The sequence below is a fragment of the Grampus griseus genome (genome assembly GCF_964374135.1).
Source record: "Grampus griseus genome assembly, chromosome: 7".
Classification (NCBI taxonomy): domain Eukaryota; kingdom Metazoa; phylum Chordata; class Mammalia; order Artiodactyla; family Delphinidae; genus Grampus; species Grampus griseus.
The window spans coordinates 71,603,966-71,619,733 of record NC_139001.1 but is presented as its reverse complement, the minus strand read 5'-3'; the positions used below and the strand labels follow the sequence as shown (position 1 = coordinate 71,619,733).

At 33.8% G+C, this 15,768-nt stretch overlaps 1 protein-coding gene across 1 annotated transcript in view; it reads right to left on the bottom strand.

Moving 5' to 3' along the window:
* BAZ2B (bromodomain adjacent to zinc finger domain 2B) overlaps window positions 1-15,768 on the bottom strand; it is a 381,122-nt gene that overhangs the window by 193,341 nt on the left and 172,013 nt on the right. Inside the window, exon 3 of the mRNA XM_082658005.1 lies at window positions 9,983-10,025. The gene's annotated coding sequence lies outside the window, so the exon portion shown is untranslated. The remainder of the gene's footprint in view (window positions 1-9,982; window positions 10,026-15,768) is intronic.

Here is a 15,768-nt window from a genome sequence, read left to right as displayed (position 1 = left end):
GCTACCGAGGACCGAGCACCTGGAGCCCGTGCTCCGCAGCAGGAGAGGTCACCAAAATGAGAAGCCCACAAGCAGCAATGAAGACCCAATGCAGCCAAAAATAAACAAACAAACTTATTTATTTATTTGTTTATTTTTTTAAAAAAGCAGGATGAAAATCTTTGTAGAATGAGCATTTTTATAGAATGAGTATTTTTGATGAGGCCTTTCCCACCCCCAGGGATCACACCATCCTTTCTATATTCAAAAAATATTATACATATACTTCTATTGTGACATCCTCCACATATGTAATGACTGGTTTGTGTGTCAGTTTCTCCACTAGACTGTAAGCTCTCAAAGAAGAGAAGAGGGACAGTATATTTTCCATGTTTATAAACTTCCTAAGTAATTCAAAAGGAATAATGAATATCCATGAATTTCTCTTTAAGATGATAGAAACTTCTTAACTACAATAGTAATGGTATTTAATTTAGGAATAAGACGGTAGAATGTCTCCAAAAATATAAATTCATACAGAACATAAAGAATTTACAACAATGCTTTAATGTCACCAATGTAATAGACATTCCTCCTTAAAGTTTCCAATAGGAAACTGAATGTAGTACATTTTCAAGTTAAACAAGGGATGAGGGGAAATAAAATCAACCATTATAAAGTGGCTTCTCTTCACATTAGAAAGAGTTCTAACTAGTTTCAGTGACATCTGTCTACCTCAATTCCCCAAGCTCACAGTGTCCTAGCTCCATTGGCACTGTGATTCCTAGTTCCTCAGATCCTCATGTGGCTGGCTCCTTCTGGTGATTCATTTCTCAACACAAGCACTGCCTCCTCACGGAGGTCTTCCCAAACTTTTATATGTATTTTGCCCTTCATTCTACCCTGCCCCCAGTGTACGCTATCACATTTTCCTTACTTTCCCCCCTCCTTTGGAGCCCTTATCAATATTTGAAAACATTTATTTCTTTACTTCTGTTCTCCTACTAGAAAGTAAAATTAATAGCAGAAGGAACTTTGTCTTATTGACCATAGCATCCCCAACTGGTAGATGGTAGAATATGCCTGTGCTCCATAAATGTTTGTTGAATGAATGAACAAATGAATGAGTGACTGACTGAATGTGAAGCACATAATATATTGATTGACCGAATGAAAGACTCACAATCCCTACCTAGGGAATATTTTATTAGAATATTTGAGAACAAGCAACTTTCCATTTACAGCATACATCATGTCTCTTTCCTTACTGAGTATCAATACGATAACTAAGGTATACAAAACTAAAGATAATTAAATAAGAGAGAGAAAGGCAGTATATGAATTGTTTGAAGAATGTGTCTTAGAAAATCACCTCAGGGCACATACCGGCTGATTCTAGAATTCTTTTCTCCCATAATTCTGCTTCTGTCATTCAATCAGCTAACAAATATTTATTGAGCATTATGTACTTTATTTCTAAGTATATATACTCAGTTCTCTTGAACACAAATTGGTTTTATATTCTTTGAATAAATTATAGTAGAAACATTATTGTCTTTAGTTAGAGAAATACGAACCTGAAACCCAGTTACGACCATAACTAATTATGTCAACTTGGAGCAGTTACTTAACATCAATAAGTCTAAGATAAAATGATACTTGGAAACTCTCTGGCACATAATTAGCCTTCATTATTAATTCTCCCTTAAAGGACAGGAATTGAAAGGTGAAATAAATCACAAGAACAGATCAAATATACGTTTGTTCTAAAGCACTGAAGCACTCTTGTTACATCTCCACATTCAGTTCTAGCCTGCCATGAAACCTTCATTCTCCCACTGGCACCCTACAGGTCCTTTGATTACCTAATTAAAGTAATTCATACAACACTGTAAGTGACCAAAATCCTACAGGACATTTAATTTAAAAATAGGAATTTGTGGGCTTCCCTGTGGCACAGTGGTTGAGAATCTGCCTGCCAATGCAGGGGACACGGGTTCGAGCCCTGGTCTGGGAAGATCCCACATGCTGCGGAGCAACTAGGCCTGTGAGCCACAATTGCTGAGCCTGCGTGTCTGGAGCCTGTGCTCCACAACAAGAGAGGCCGCGATAGTGAGAGGCCCGCGCACCGCGATGAAGAGTGGCCCCCACTTGCCGCAACTAGAGAAAGCCCTCGCACAGAAACGAAGACCCAACACAGCCATAAATTAATTAATTAATTAATTAATTTTAAAAAAAGAACAAACCACTCAAAAGTCATAAGGAGAGTGTGTTTCCTTTAAAAAAAATAGGAATTTGTTAACTTATATGAATTTCAAATTGTTAAAATGTATATATTGCCTATATTGTTTTCTATATATTTATCCATTCTAGTTCAATTGAACAGATTATCAACACTAAGAGGCACACTTGCATAGGCCAGTTTTTTTCATAAATATCTGCTGTGCCACTACTGGGGATAAGGCATTGTAATAGACTCTAAGGGGACTGCAAGAATTAATAAAACATAATCTATGGCTTCACTAGACTGTAAGGACTTTACCATCTAATAGTTGAAACAGCCAAACACACAAATCACCTCATATGGCAGATAAAGGCTCTATAAGAATGTTTCTGAAACTTAGGTTATGTATAAATCCTCATAAAGGGAGAAAAAAATGTATTGTGGACACATGCTGACACACTAATTAAATTATTATGTTACTGAAATACCTAGAAAAGTAAAACTATGGATAAGGATAAACTCTTCTTCTTGCTTCCAGATCTTATTCAAAAATAGTATCGAAACAAATTTACAAAGTGTGCATATAAAAGCTACAAAACTAACGGATTTCTAATTGTTATCAATATGATGCTTTTGCTAAAATAAAATCATTGTACTCAACATGAATATGGTATTGACTGCTATTTCCCCATTAGTTTCCAGTTACCTTTGAGTTTGGCATGTGTATCTTATGGTCTAGCATTCGCTGAACAATTTAATATTCCACCATTTCTTTCTACTCAAATTACTACAAAGCTATAATTTAGTTCACTCTGATGTCAACTGGCCTTCAGTCGGTACAAATGAACCATTTGTACATATCAAATCTATTTTTGTTCTTTTCTTATTAAACTGACATAATTAAATACAATCATTGCCCTGAAAGTCGATGGCAGTGACTGTTTATAAGGTAAGCATCCCGGATGATCCAAGAATATTTCTTTTACATTAATGTTGAACTTTGTAAATTCTTATAGCAAACTCTCTCTCTCCCCCACAGAGAATATATCTACATACTCAGGAGGTCCAAGGACTCCAGTGTTGAAGAACAATGCTGTGATAGAAATAACAAATACTAGACAGGCAGAAATGATGGGGAGAGTAATTCCAACTGCAGAGGTTTCATGGAAGAGGCAACATTTGAGGGGAGCTATGATATTTAAGTTTAGTGCCAAGTGTGTATGATCGACACTGAAAATATGAAACAAACTAGAGTAAAAAAAGACACAGGAATTTTCATTGGTAAAGGCAATAAAGAGACAATAATTATGAATTTTATGAACAAAAGTTGAGGACATTTTCCTAAGAAAGAAAATCAGATAATAAAATTGCAAGTATTATAAAAATAAGTGGCATACTTTGAACATGGAAAAGTTTACACATACTATCTTATATTATGATGGAAATGTACCTATTGATGCAATGTTTTTTAAATGTTTTTTAAATATACTCACATAAGGAGAGCATCAGGAATATTTGTATTAGTCAGATTTTTTTAAACATCTATGACATGCTAATTTTAGGTACCCTTTTTTTTTTTTTTTTTTTTTTCTGCGGTATGCGGGCCTCTCACTGTTGTGGCCTCTCCCGTTGCGGAGCACAGGCTCTGGATGTGCAGGCTCGGCGGCCATGGCTCACGGGCCCAGCTGCTCCGTGGCATGTGGGATCTTCCCGGACTGGGGCACGAACCCGTGTGCCCTACATCGGCAGGCGGACTCTCAACCACTGCGCCACCAGGGAAGCCCCTAGGTACCCTTTTGATGCAATAAAATAAGAATTTTTCCATTTATATCAAAATATTTTCTCCTCCAGTTTTTCATTTGTGTATTTATAGAAAAGGAATGAAGAGTCAAATATCATAACCCCATAACTCAGTCTATAACACCCTCTTCTCATCCCTAAAAACAGTTTCTGTAGACTGTACTTGTAGTTTATCTACTCCTTGACTAACATTTCAATGAATGTACATCTCACAGCAGATGTATGCATGGTGTTCTAGAAAGTGTGAGGGGAAAAGAATAATGTATTAACCAGATTAACTTTCAAGTCACTTTAATTCATAAAATACTGACCTAGTGGTCTAGGTGCTAGATTCTTTGCTGATTACAATTAAAAAACACCAAACCAAATTAGAAAATTAGTTTTTCTTTTATATTCTCTCATGCCTCTACAATTATCTCTAAGATATATTAAGGTTACTGTATTTTCTATTTTTAGGCAGATTTATTAAATAGTAGCTCATTTAGAGTTTTCAGATAAGAAGTAATCTTTAAACCAAACGAGTGTGTAACATTATATACTTTTACTTGTTCAGAGAAGTTCAGTTGGGTCTCTGCAGCAGGGTGTCATTTCTATCTATAGGTACTCATACTAAGAACACCATGCATGCTTTTAGCTGCATTAATGTTAAAACAGTGCAACTTTTTGGTGAGGTGCAATAGGAGATGGAGGTTTCTTTTATCCAAATATACACTTAGGAATAGCAATGGAAATTTGATTTGTATGAAGTAATTTAAATGGCTACTATACACTAACTTTGAAGATACTCTTCACAATTCAGACTCTAGAAAACAAAATGTTTACTAGTTTATAACTTTAAGATATTAGATTTTTTAATTTAATATTTTAGATGTATTCATTGGCATAAAATATGGAAATTCTTATATAGACTTTACTTCTGGTTTGATCACTGTTACTATATTTTACCAAAGATATTTTAAATTTGACTATAACGCTCTTTTTGGTATTAGAAAAGTAGAAAAATAAAGGTCAGACAACATATAGCAGACTTGTTTTTAAATGGTTGATTTTTGTACTTTCCAAATAATGACTTAACTACCACACTGGGAAAGACACTTGACTCTTCTGAGTCTCAGTTTAGCCATCTGTAAAATGTAATAATATGTCTTCTAAAATTGTTAAAGACTCAAATAGAAATCACCTAGTATCTTAATCCATGAATAAATAAATAATAGTTTTGTTCTTCCTTCCTAAAAGCTTGTATAAAAATGTATTTCTTTTAAAAATATTTAATGGTAAAACCATAAGTAATATTAAAATTATTAACATTAAAAGAAACTTCGCTAGGTACTTAGCACTTACCAAACTTCTTGGTTTGTAAATTCCTATAAGATCTGACCTTTAGGCTCATTTACTTACTCAAATTTTACATTTCAACGATATTTAACTAAAATAGTTGCATATCCCTGAACATATGTTGTTTCCAATCTATATGCCTATTTTCTTTCTGGATTCTCTTCTAACTCATATCTCAAAAATCTAGTCTAAATGTCTCCCCTCTCTTTAGAGATTTCCCTAGTCTCCTCTCCTAGACAGAGTGAGTGAATTATTTCCTTTTGTATTCTCCTCCTAAAATTGAAGCTATCAAAAAAGTGACAAGAGTCCAAGAAAAATAAATGAAATGTAAACAAATCAAAGACATTTAAACAATGGCATAAACTTTGTAAAATTATCTTGATGTAATCAGGATTAATTTTGGTCATGAGTGACAGAAAGCCAAAACTCAAGTGTCTTACAAGATAGAAGTTTATCTCACTCAAGTCATAGGTCACTGCGGGCAGGGTGACATCCTGAAGTTATCAGGGACTTTCCATCTTATTGCTTTGCCCATTCTTAGCTTGTGGTTTCCACTCATTGTCCAGTTATCATGCCCACATCTCAGCAAGCATGGAGGATGGGGGAAAAATAGGGTATGCCCGCCTTCCTTTAACAATACTTTCTGCAAGGTGCACACAGTACTACTGCTTATGTATCTCTAGCCAAAACTTAGTCACATGAGCACATTTAGCTGTAAGAGAGACTGAAAGTGATACTTTTATTCCAGGTAGTCATAGGCTGGGAACAAAACTAGTAGACGGAGAAAATTGATATTAGGGTACAAGAATCAGTCATTGCCATGCTTGTTTATATCTTATCTGTGGTAGGTACCTAACTGACATTTAAAATTTACTATCTAACACCAATATTTCTAATAGTGTGCACACTGTAAAATTATATAGTAATTTCTTCTAAATTTGAATTTTTAAGTTAAATATTTCTATTGGTAGACATAAATCTCTATGAAATTTAAATAATATTCACAATAAAATTACCAAAGGAAAAAAAGAAATTTTAATAAAAACAGGAAAAGCCACTTTATTTTAAAAGTTGCTTTGTAACAAGTTACTAAATATGAAGCAAAATGTTAAATAAGAATACCTAAAATAAAATATAGCCACTGTATTAATAAAATTACATATAAACAAAACTGCACATAAGCAAAATTGCACGAATACTCTCGGTGAAGATAGAGGATTTGGGGAGATGCGAGAAGAAAAAAGTCTATGAGTTACTTTATTATACTTCCTACAAATGCCATTCAGAGATTTTTAATCAATTAAGAGGTGATCATGAAACAGAAGTAAAAATTATAATAGAATAAAGCAAAACCAGGTTTGGATCAAGATCTCACACTATGTGACTTAGAGCAAGTAACTTTACAGATAGATGATGATGACTATGACAAGGGGTCAACAGAATTTACCATGTCAGCCTCTGTGCTGCGCTTTTATTATAAGCATTTTAAAATTTAATATTCACAACACTCCTGAAGTATAAACACTACTCTGCTTTAGAGAGAAAAAAACTGGATCTTAGACTATGTAACTGACTTAAGACCAAAACAGCTATATAAATATTACAGCACAAACTTAAAGGTTTTTCTGACCCAGTTCCTCTTCTTAACCATTATGCATGTTACTTCCCTTCAAATTCTCTGGATGTTGGTTTTCTCATCTGTTATATAAGGGGAATGTAGCACAACCTAAACTTTTCTGAAGTTCATTCTGGCCTTTTAAGATATTTGTATTCTAGTAAGGTCTGACTCTCCCCACCCCGAAAAAAGCACATTGTATCAATAGATCTAATCAGCCTCCTTGCTGGAACTTATGTAAGTCAACAAAGTTATCATTACTATATGTAATGTAGAAACTAAAAATCCATACATTAAAACGTACAAATGAAAGGATCACAATGTGTAAGTAAGGTAAATTTGGATATATCCCTGATCTTTATAGTTGATGTCCTACCCCTCTCATATCAATAAAGGAGTAAACTATAACATTAAACAAGTAAGAGGGAAGAAAGGTAACTAATACTTATAAAAATCCTTTTAAATATATGCATAAATCATTTTCTGCAGATACTGAGGCACAAAGAGGCTGACTTACTAAAGGTCATATACACAGTATACAGCGGCATCAGTACTTGAACTCGCTCTGGTTCTAAAACCTATGCCCTTTCCTAACTACCCTGCTTCCCATGGTTCAATTTTGGATATGCATGTATTAATATTCTTGTTTCAATTTTAATATAAGAAAACTAAAGATACTAATTAATTTAGTTCTTTCTGGGGTATTTATGATTACTAGCAACATTTGCTAAATACTCATTTGCTCAATTGGAAAATACATATTAAAGTATGCAGAATACAAGGGAATATATGTTATCAGTTACATAAGAATAATAAAAATTAAGCATCACCAAACTACTAAGGAGGGAGAATCACTTTCAATTAGGATGATTAGGGAAGGCCTCAAAGAGATGATTACAGGTATACAGGGCATTAGAAGGGAGGTTTGATTTCATCAGGAGAAACAAAAGACTGAAAAGGAAAAAGAATATTCTAGGAAAAGGGAATGACATGAATGTAAGTATGGAGACAAAATGTATACTCAAGGTGGAGTATGTAGTTCACATTGTATAGAATGTAGGGTTCTTCTTCTTGAATAATAGGATATTTGTCTGGGAAATATGTTAGAGCCAAACTGAGGAGGGGTCTTGAATACCAAGTTAGAAAGCCTTAATTTGAACTTATAAGAAATGGAAAGTCACTATACATCTTCAGGTAGAGACATAAAAGAATCAGAGCAACGCTTTAATAAAGTTCAACTGAGGATCACATATAGGCTTCAATAGAATTGATGATGGCCAGGAGGAAAAGAGATCATTTAGAAGATCTTGACACTTCAGAGAAATGTAACATAAGGAGTAAAAAGAGAAATTCTCCTGAGTTCTGAAGAAAAAAATACACAAGGTATATATTATATATGAATACTCCAGCTCCAGCTCTGAAACAATCTATAATAGCCCCTTCCTAACCACAGCATTCTACTCTTTTAGTTCTTTATCATCTCATTTCACCAGCTTATCTACCTCTGACCAGTCCTTTCTCCATTTTCTCTGAATATATCAGCCCTTCTCCCTGGCCTCATTTTATTCCAGTCCCATGGTCAACACTTGAACTACTCTCTCAATGCCCTCAGCCTGAATCAGTGATGAAATCTACCCTCTTCTTGACACAAGGAGCTAGAGAAAGCCTCACAACCCGTACATTATTACACAGGGTTTCTACTATCAGTCACTTATGAAACTCTCAAATGAATACTTCTTAATTTTTAACTTATTTAACATCTGATAATATTGAACACCACCTCTCTTCCTGAAATTCTTGAATTCAGAACAGTTGCAATTAAGTGTTCCCTTAATATTACCCTAAAAATGTACTGAGAGTTAGCATTTTTTAATTAAAAAAAAACACCTTTTTCATCCAATGCTAATTTTAACTTCCTTGATTATAAAACATTAGATGCAAAACAGAAGGTTACTACAGAAATATGTTAATATTTTGTTGTAAACCATTCAGTTAGGGCAATAAAGTTCTGATTAAGAAAAAACAAACAAGCAAAGAGCAACAAATCAGAGATAGCTAAAATGCTCCCTTAGGAAAATGAACATGCCATATACATCTGTAGACTCAATGATGATGATAAAGCCTTTAAAAATAGAATAGAATAAAAGTTGTCTCTGGCCTCTCTGAAAAATGTTAAATGTACCAGTTTTCCAAAAAAATATTAAAACATTAAGGTTTTATATACACGGAATAACATTTCTGATAATTACTGCTTCTAATGAACAATTAAAACGGGATTTAAGAAGCAGATTAACTGAGTAAATAATTTACTCAATTTTTTTCCTCTGTTACTTAAAAGGAGTTTTCAAAAGTGCTGTAAAATTTCATTACTGCAATTCAGATTTTAATAGTTAGAATTTTCTAATAATGTAGATCAAGGCCTTGGATAAAAGTTTTTCTTTAAGTAACATATTACCTTATACACAGTAGAAATTAACAATTTAAATAAAATTAAAGCGGAAAAGTTCAGTTTCTTAAGAGAACTATCCTTTTTCAACAACTCTCCATATTTGGAAGACTGTTTATAAATCATTTAAATATCAATGAAAAATTTAATCAAGAAGTCTAAGAATCCTTTCAATGCTGTTTTCACAGTCTTTCCTTAATATGTGATTAGTCCCAAGTAATTTTATTTTTGTAATTTTTTTCCTAATGTGAAGTCACCTTAAATGTTTCATGCCATATTTTAATAAAAACAAAAACTAAAAAAGATGATGTTCAGATTATGATTCACACTGAAATATGTTAGTATAATTAGGCATATAATTTCAGTTATAAATTAAGTGTATTTTTCATTTAAAATGTTTTAAAATCATTTAAAGAAGTATTTAAATAAGTAGAGTGTGAGGTGTGAATCATTAAATGTAAACATTCATTTGGCTCTTGAAAGAAAGAACAACAATCTAAAATCATAAATATTTTCTAACTTAATTCTCATTCTCAGAGAAAACAAAACATCCTTAAAAGCTTAATTATCATTTTAGTCTTACTGTGATCAATGTGGTCAATCTTGTGACATAACTGTTGAGAAATCTGCAATAAAAAAACAGAAATAGCATTCAGCTGAATCATACTTGAGTAAGTGATTTCAGAAACTAAAAAGTTTGTTTAGAATATTTGTCTTTCTTGATGCCATAAGTCATATTTAAATTAATCTAAAATTGTCAGGAAAAGTACAATTGGCATGACACAAATAAGCCTAAAACACCTGGAGTTTATTTATAGGTCATTATTTATTATAGTATGGTAAAATATGTTTTGTTATAATCAACAACACCCCAGGGTTAACGTAATATAACATATTAGTAAATAAACTATAGGTCATTTGGGTTAGTTTTATTTGTTTTCAAATATTTACCGAGAGGAGAATCACAGTGTCTTAAATATACTACAGAACAAAAGACAGCCAGGTATTGTTTACCTTTTTCTCTATGATTAGATTAGCAGTGTAGTCTATGGCCAGAACATGATCTACTTATTATCAATTAATAGGAGAAATTGCTTCATGCTATTCCTTATGAACAGTGTCAAAACTATTAAAGATTGAAAATATAATTGGAAAGGAACTATATACTATAAACCCAGGGAAAGTTATAAGTTAAACTATTTCCTAAGCTGTATATGGGTTAGAGTTCTTATTCCTGTCAAATCTAAGCTTTTAGAAATTTCTTAATTAACAAGGTATGATTTAATCTAAGGTGAACTTTAAAATGTTTAGTGTTAAAAATTAATACAATGTTAATGGTGTTTTAAGATTCATAATTATCTTTCATGTGTTATTTCATCAGATCCTCATAACAATTCCTTCAAGAAGTGGAAAAGAGGTATTTCTCATTATATACTCAGGAAAATAGATATTGGAGAGGATACATGACTTGTCCAAGCACACAGAACTGAGTTTTCCTTGGTTCCTTTTTTATCTCACACCTCTCATCCAATCTATCCTGCCAACCATTCTTCCTCATTCTATCCTTAATTCAAAACACTTATTACTGCTTTTTACCTCACTAGTTCAAGATATTGCTCTCCAATATTACTATTATAGTCTCCCTACTTCTATTCTTAACTTAGCAACAAATATATTAGCTCACAACACTCCCTTACTCAAAACTGTCCAAAGGCTTTTCCATCACGTAAGATAAAATCCATAATACCTACCATGGCCTATTAGTCCCTCTGTCACCTGGTCTCCTGACTACATCTCCTGTCACTCTCTCTCTACTATGTTCCAGTCACAGTGACCTTTTTGATACTTCCCAAACATACCAAACTTGTCCCTCTTCAGGGCCTTGACATTTGCTGATCTCTCAGCCTGCAGGAACTGTTCCCCATATCTTTGCAGGACTGGCTTTCTCATTTCATTCAGGTCTGATAACAAATGCCACCTCCTCAGAGAAGCCTTCTCTTCTCACCAGAGACTGTTTTCAGCTGTAAGCTGCATGAGAGATCACTGGAGCACTAGTATAACAGCTGGAATCCAACAACTACTCAAGAAAGAGCTGCTGAATGAATGAGTGAACAATTACTTACTGATTCCCTACCGCATCCAGCACTATGCCCAGAGGGATATATAAATAAAAATGCTTAAAATTTCTATTTAAGGAAAATATGCATTAACAACTTTGTATACATTTTAAAAAGTCACTGTACGGAGATTTTGGGAAGCTCAAGAAAAAAAAAAAGGCAAAGCGGGGTTGGTGTGAAAGTGGTTGTAGTGAGTTAACAGATGTGATACAATGAGGGTCTGGATAGTGCAGATGAGTACAGAGAGAATGGGAAACCCAAGATACATCTTACATGGAGAAACAAGAGGACTTCATGCTAAATTAAGTACAGGAACGAGGACAGCAGAGAAAGATTACCAGGGACACAATGAAAGAAACCTGTAGTGGTAGGGTGGAGTGACTTTTATTTTGGACAGTAAGTAAGTCCAGTGTTACCACAGGCTATTCAAATGGAGACGCTTCTCAACAACGGGTAGATATTGCGATTTAGAATAGTCCAAGGTTTAAAAATCAGTCATATAAAAAGTACAATTCAAGCCAAGAGAGTTTACCAAGGGAATGAATATAAAGAAAAGACAAGACTATCCAACAGAATTTGGGGGATACCTATAAATAAGGCTCATGGGAAGCAAGAGAGGTGACACTGTACGGTGTTTTGTTATGTTTTAAGTCCAAGAAATAGAGAAATGGAAAATACACTGAAGGCGAAAGAGGAAAGATTTCTAAGCAGGAGAACGTGTTAGCTTTAAATGATGCATGGAGGTATAAAAGAATATAAGACCGGAAACTTATTCTCTCCAAATTATCTGTTCCCACCGTATCAGATCAGATCAGAAAAAGCCTACATAGATGGAATGCATTACTCTCTGTATCCAAAGACCTGCCTTCAGTGAACTCCTTCCTAGCATTATGCTTTCAACTTCAATCAATACAAAAAAAAACAGGCTTGTGATGGTAAAGAGTCAATAAAAAGGCTTGTGAAAGAACCAAATATACTTTCTATAAAACTCTGTAATTTAAAAAGCTATTAAATATTTTTAAATACATTCAAATAAAATAAGTAACTGAATAAAAAGATAAATGTTCCATTTTATTTTTTATTTTCTTGGACAAAAACAAGATAATTAAGACTAAATCTATAATTTAAAATGCATACTTGATTTAAAGCCCTAATCCTTAGAGTATAAAAACCTTGTAAAGGCATTCCTGGGCTTCCCTGGTGGCGCAGTGGTTGAGAATCCGTCTGCCAATGCAGGGGACATGGGTTCGATCCCTGGTCCGGGAAGATCCCACATGCTGCAGAGCAACTAGGCCCGTGAGCCACAATTACTGAGCCTGTGCTCTAGAGCCTGTGAGCCACAATTACTGAGCCTGCATGCCGCAACTACTGAGGCCTGTGTGCCTAGAGCCTGTGCTCCACAATGAGAGAGGCCACCACAGTGAGAAGCCCACACACTGCAAGGAAGAGTAGCCCCCCGCTCGCTGCAACTAGAGAAGGCACGCGCGCAGCAACGGAGACCCAACACAGCCAAAATAAATAAATAAATAAAATAAATTTATTAAAAAAAAAAAAGGCATTCCTTCATCATGGTAGTAGCAATTTTTACACATAACTTACTGGATATTTGCAAATGCATGAGAAAAAAAAATACATGAAATTAAGACGACACTAGAGGTTAAAGTCAGACAAATCTTAGGGCTTCTCATAAAAATCCTGGGTGGCTTTTACAATGAAAAGGTAATTCTTTAAAATCATCTTGAAACTAGGAAATATATTCAAATTAGACATATAAAAAGTAATATTACATTTTATGAAAACATAATTCAACTAATGTATTGGTTATATACTTTTCCCCCACCAGACACCATCTTAGTAAATATGCACAGAGAAAATCTCAACTATATTTACCAGTTTACCAACTATATTTACTATGTTTCCAGTAATTAGCATGTAACTATCTCTATTTTTCTTCTTCCTCTGCCCCCAAATGGAAAAAGTCTTTCCTTATCTAATCAATTTTAGCATACTCAAGATTTCACCTTCACTTGACAACCTTACATAAGTTTCAATATATACAACGTAAGGATATTTATCCCTACCAAGCTTATTGAAAAGGTTCAAAGGAATAAATGAATAAAAAATTTACTGGCTTTTTCTCACTCTATTCAATCTGAACATGAAAATATATGCTAATTAACCCTAAAATTCATTTAAAGTAATAGTCACTAAAATATTTAATCATTAATTCATATACCAGTTTAATGTTTTCTCTGTGTTCTATGCTCATTTCAAGGTGTGGTTATATAATAAAAATTCTCTCTAAAATTTACATATGAAAAGTAATCTCATAAACCATATGCTAATGGTAGGCTATTTCAGTGTTGCAATCTTGGATTGTAGACATGGAAATTCTGTCTTTATCATTCACTTTTTAGAGAATCACAAGTATGCACAATTTGGCATACGTTTTTAAGGTTAATAACAAACTTTATAAAAATCTAAACATGCTTCTACCATCATCTAGCTATTTCAAATCCTGTCTATTATTATTATTATTTTTATTACTTGGGGAAATTACTTGGTAGGAAAAAAATCACATGCTTCAATAAGCAATACTTTAGGGGGGAAGGATACTTGTAAATAATAGGAATCTATAAAACCGGAGAAACTGGTAAAAATGTGATCTACCACTAATGGAATACATATCAATATTCATGGGATGTGGGTCCCACAGATAAGGGAAGCCTGACTGTACTATGCTGCTTTATATAAGAGACTTGTGCATCTACTGATTTTGGTACCTGTGGCAGGTCCTAGAATCAATCCCCCACTGATATCAAGGGACAACTCTATTCTATACAGAGCCGTGCAATGGAACTTAATGCAATAATGGAAAAGTTTACTATCTGCACTGTCCGATACCCAGCCCATAGCCAAATGTGGCTATTGAGTACTTGTAATATGGTTAGTGTGATTAAGGAACTGACTTTTAGATATTAACTAATTTAAATTTAAGTATCCACATGTGGCTAGTGACTACCGTATTAGCGCAACTAGGCATTTCTGAAACTATACTAAGATCAAAGTGTAAATGATCCTCCTAAAATATTTGAAAATTTATTTTCTCTATTTTTTTTAGACATAGGGAAAAAACCGTCAACTGTGTTGGGCAGAATATGTTCCATTCAGGAACAGTGCTCCAAATTTGGAGGGAAATTATTTTATCTTCAAATAACTTTCAAGTTTATGTTGGGTGGAAAAGAAGGTTTACTTTATTGCAGAATTCTTAATGTACCATAGTGCTTATAAGAGGAAGTAGTCTTAGATTTTGGAGAACTGAGTTTTAAATCTCTTTAAATTTAAATCTAAATCAGCAGGGTAGAAGTGGTTTACTTCATTTATTCATGCACTGTTATGACTAAAACCTCAACAGAACTTAGCAAAAAAAGAAATTTATTTTATTAACAATTTTAATAGTTCTGATCCTTGGGAACCTCTTTTTCCAACAATTATTTTCCCTTTCTTATTATGTTTTAAGAAAAAAACATGAGCAAGCTTTAACAACAAGACAAGAGTTTTATTTAACTAAGCACGTAATACGGTATGTATGAAAGAAGCCTGCCATCTAGTCTAGAGTAGGCATATAAATAGAAGACTTTATATAACATTAATATAAGTTTTGTTAAGCAGTTTTGTCAAATTATAAAAGCACCAATCAATTTAGATACTTTATCTACAAGCAACAAAGCTCTAAAGTGATAGAAATCATTTCCTGACCCATACAAACAGTTGACTATGTTGGTGTCTGGCTAAAAGTTGTTTTTCTGATTTCATGGGGGGAAGACATCGAAGGAAAGAAAACAGGCAGCTTGAATGGATAGTTCCAATTCCAAGCAGTATTTTGGTGCATAATACTCACTGAATGCTTTCTGTCCTCAGTTTCACCTGTAGGCCTAAGCAGGGTATTCAGTAAAATATTAGATGTGCATCTTCCCTTAATGTTCAGAGAAGCTGTGAAGGCCAGAGTTCCAATGATTCCTGCCACTGCACATTAATCCATGCAAATTAATCCAATCCCTACCAGATACCAAGGGACGACTGTAATTCAACACCTGCTGTTAGAAAATAACCAGAGCCCACTATCTACACTAGAGATACCCAGGAAGTTAAAAAGTGATTATAGCCTCCCAAGAGAAGTCTAGAAATAAAACAAATGATAGTTTCTCATTTTAAAACACCAAACTTCGTCATATCACAACCTAAAACAAAG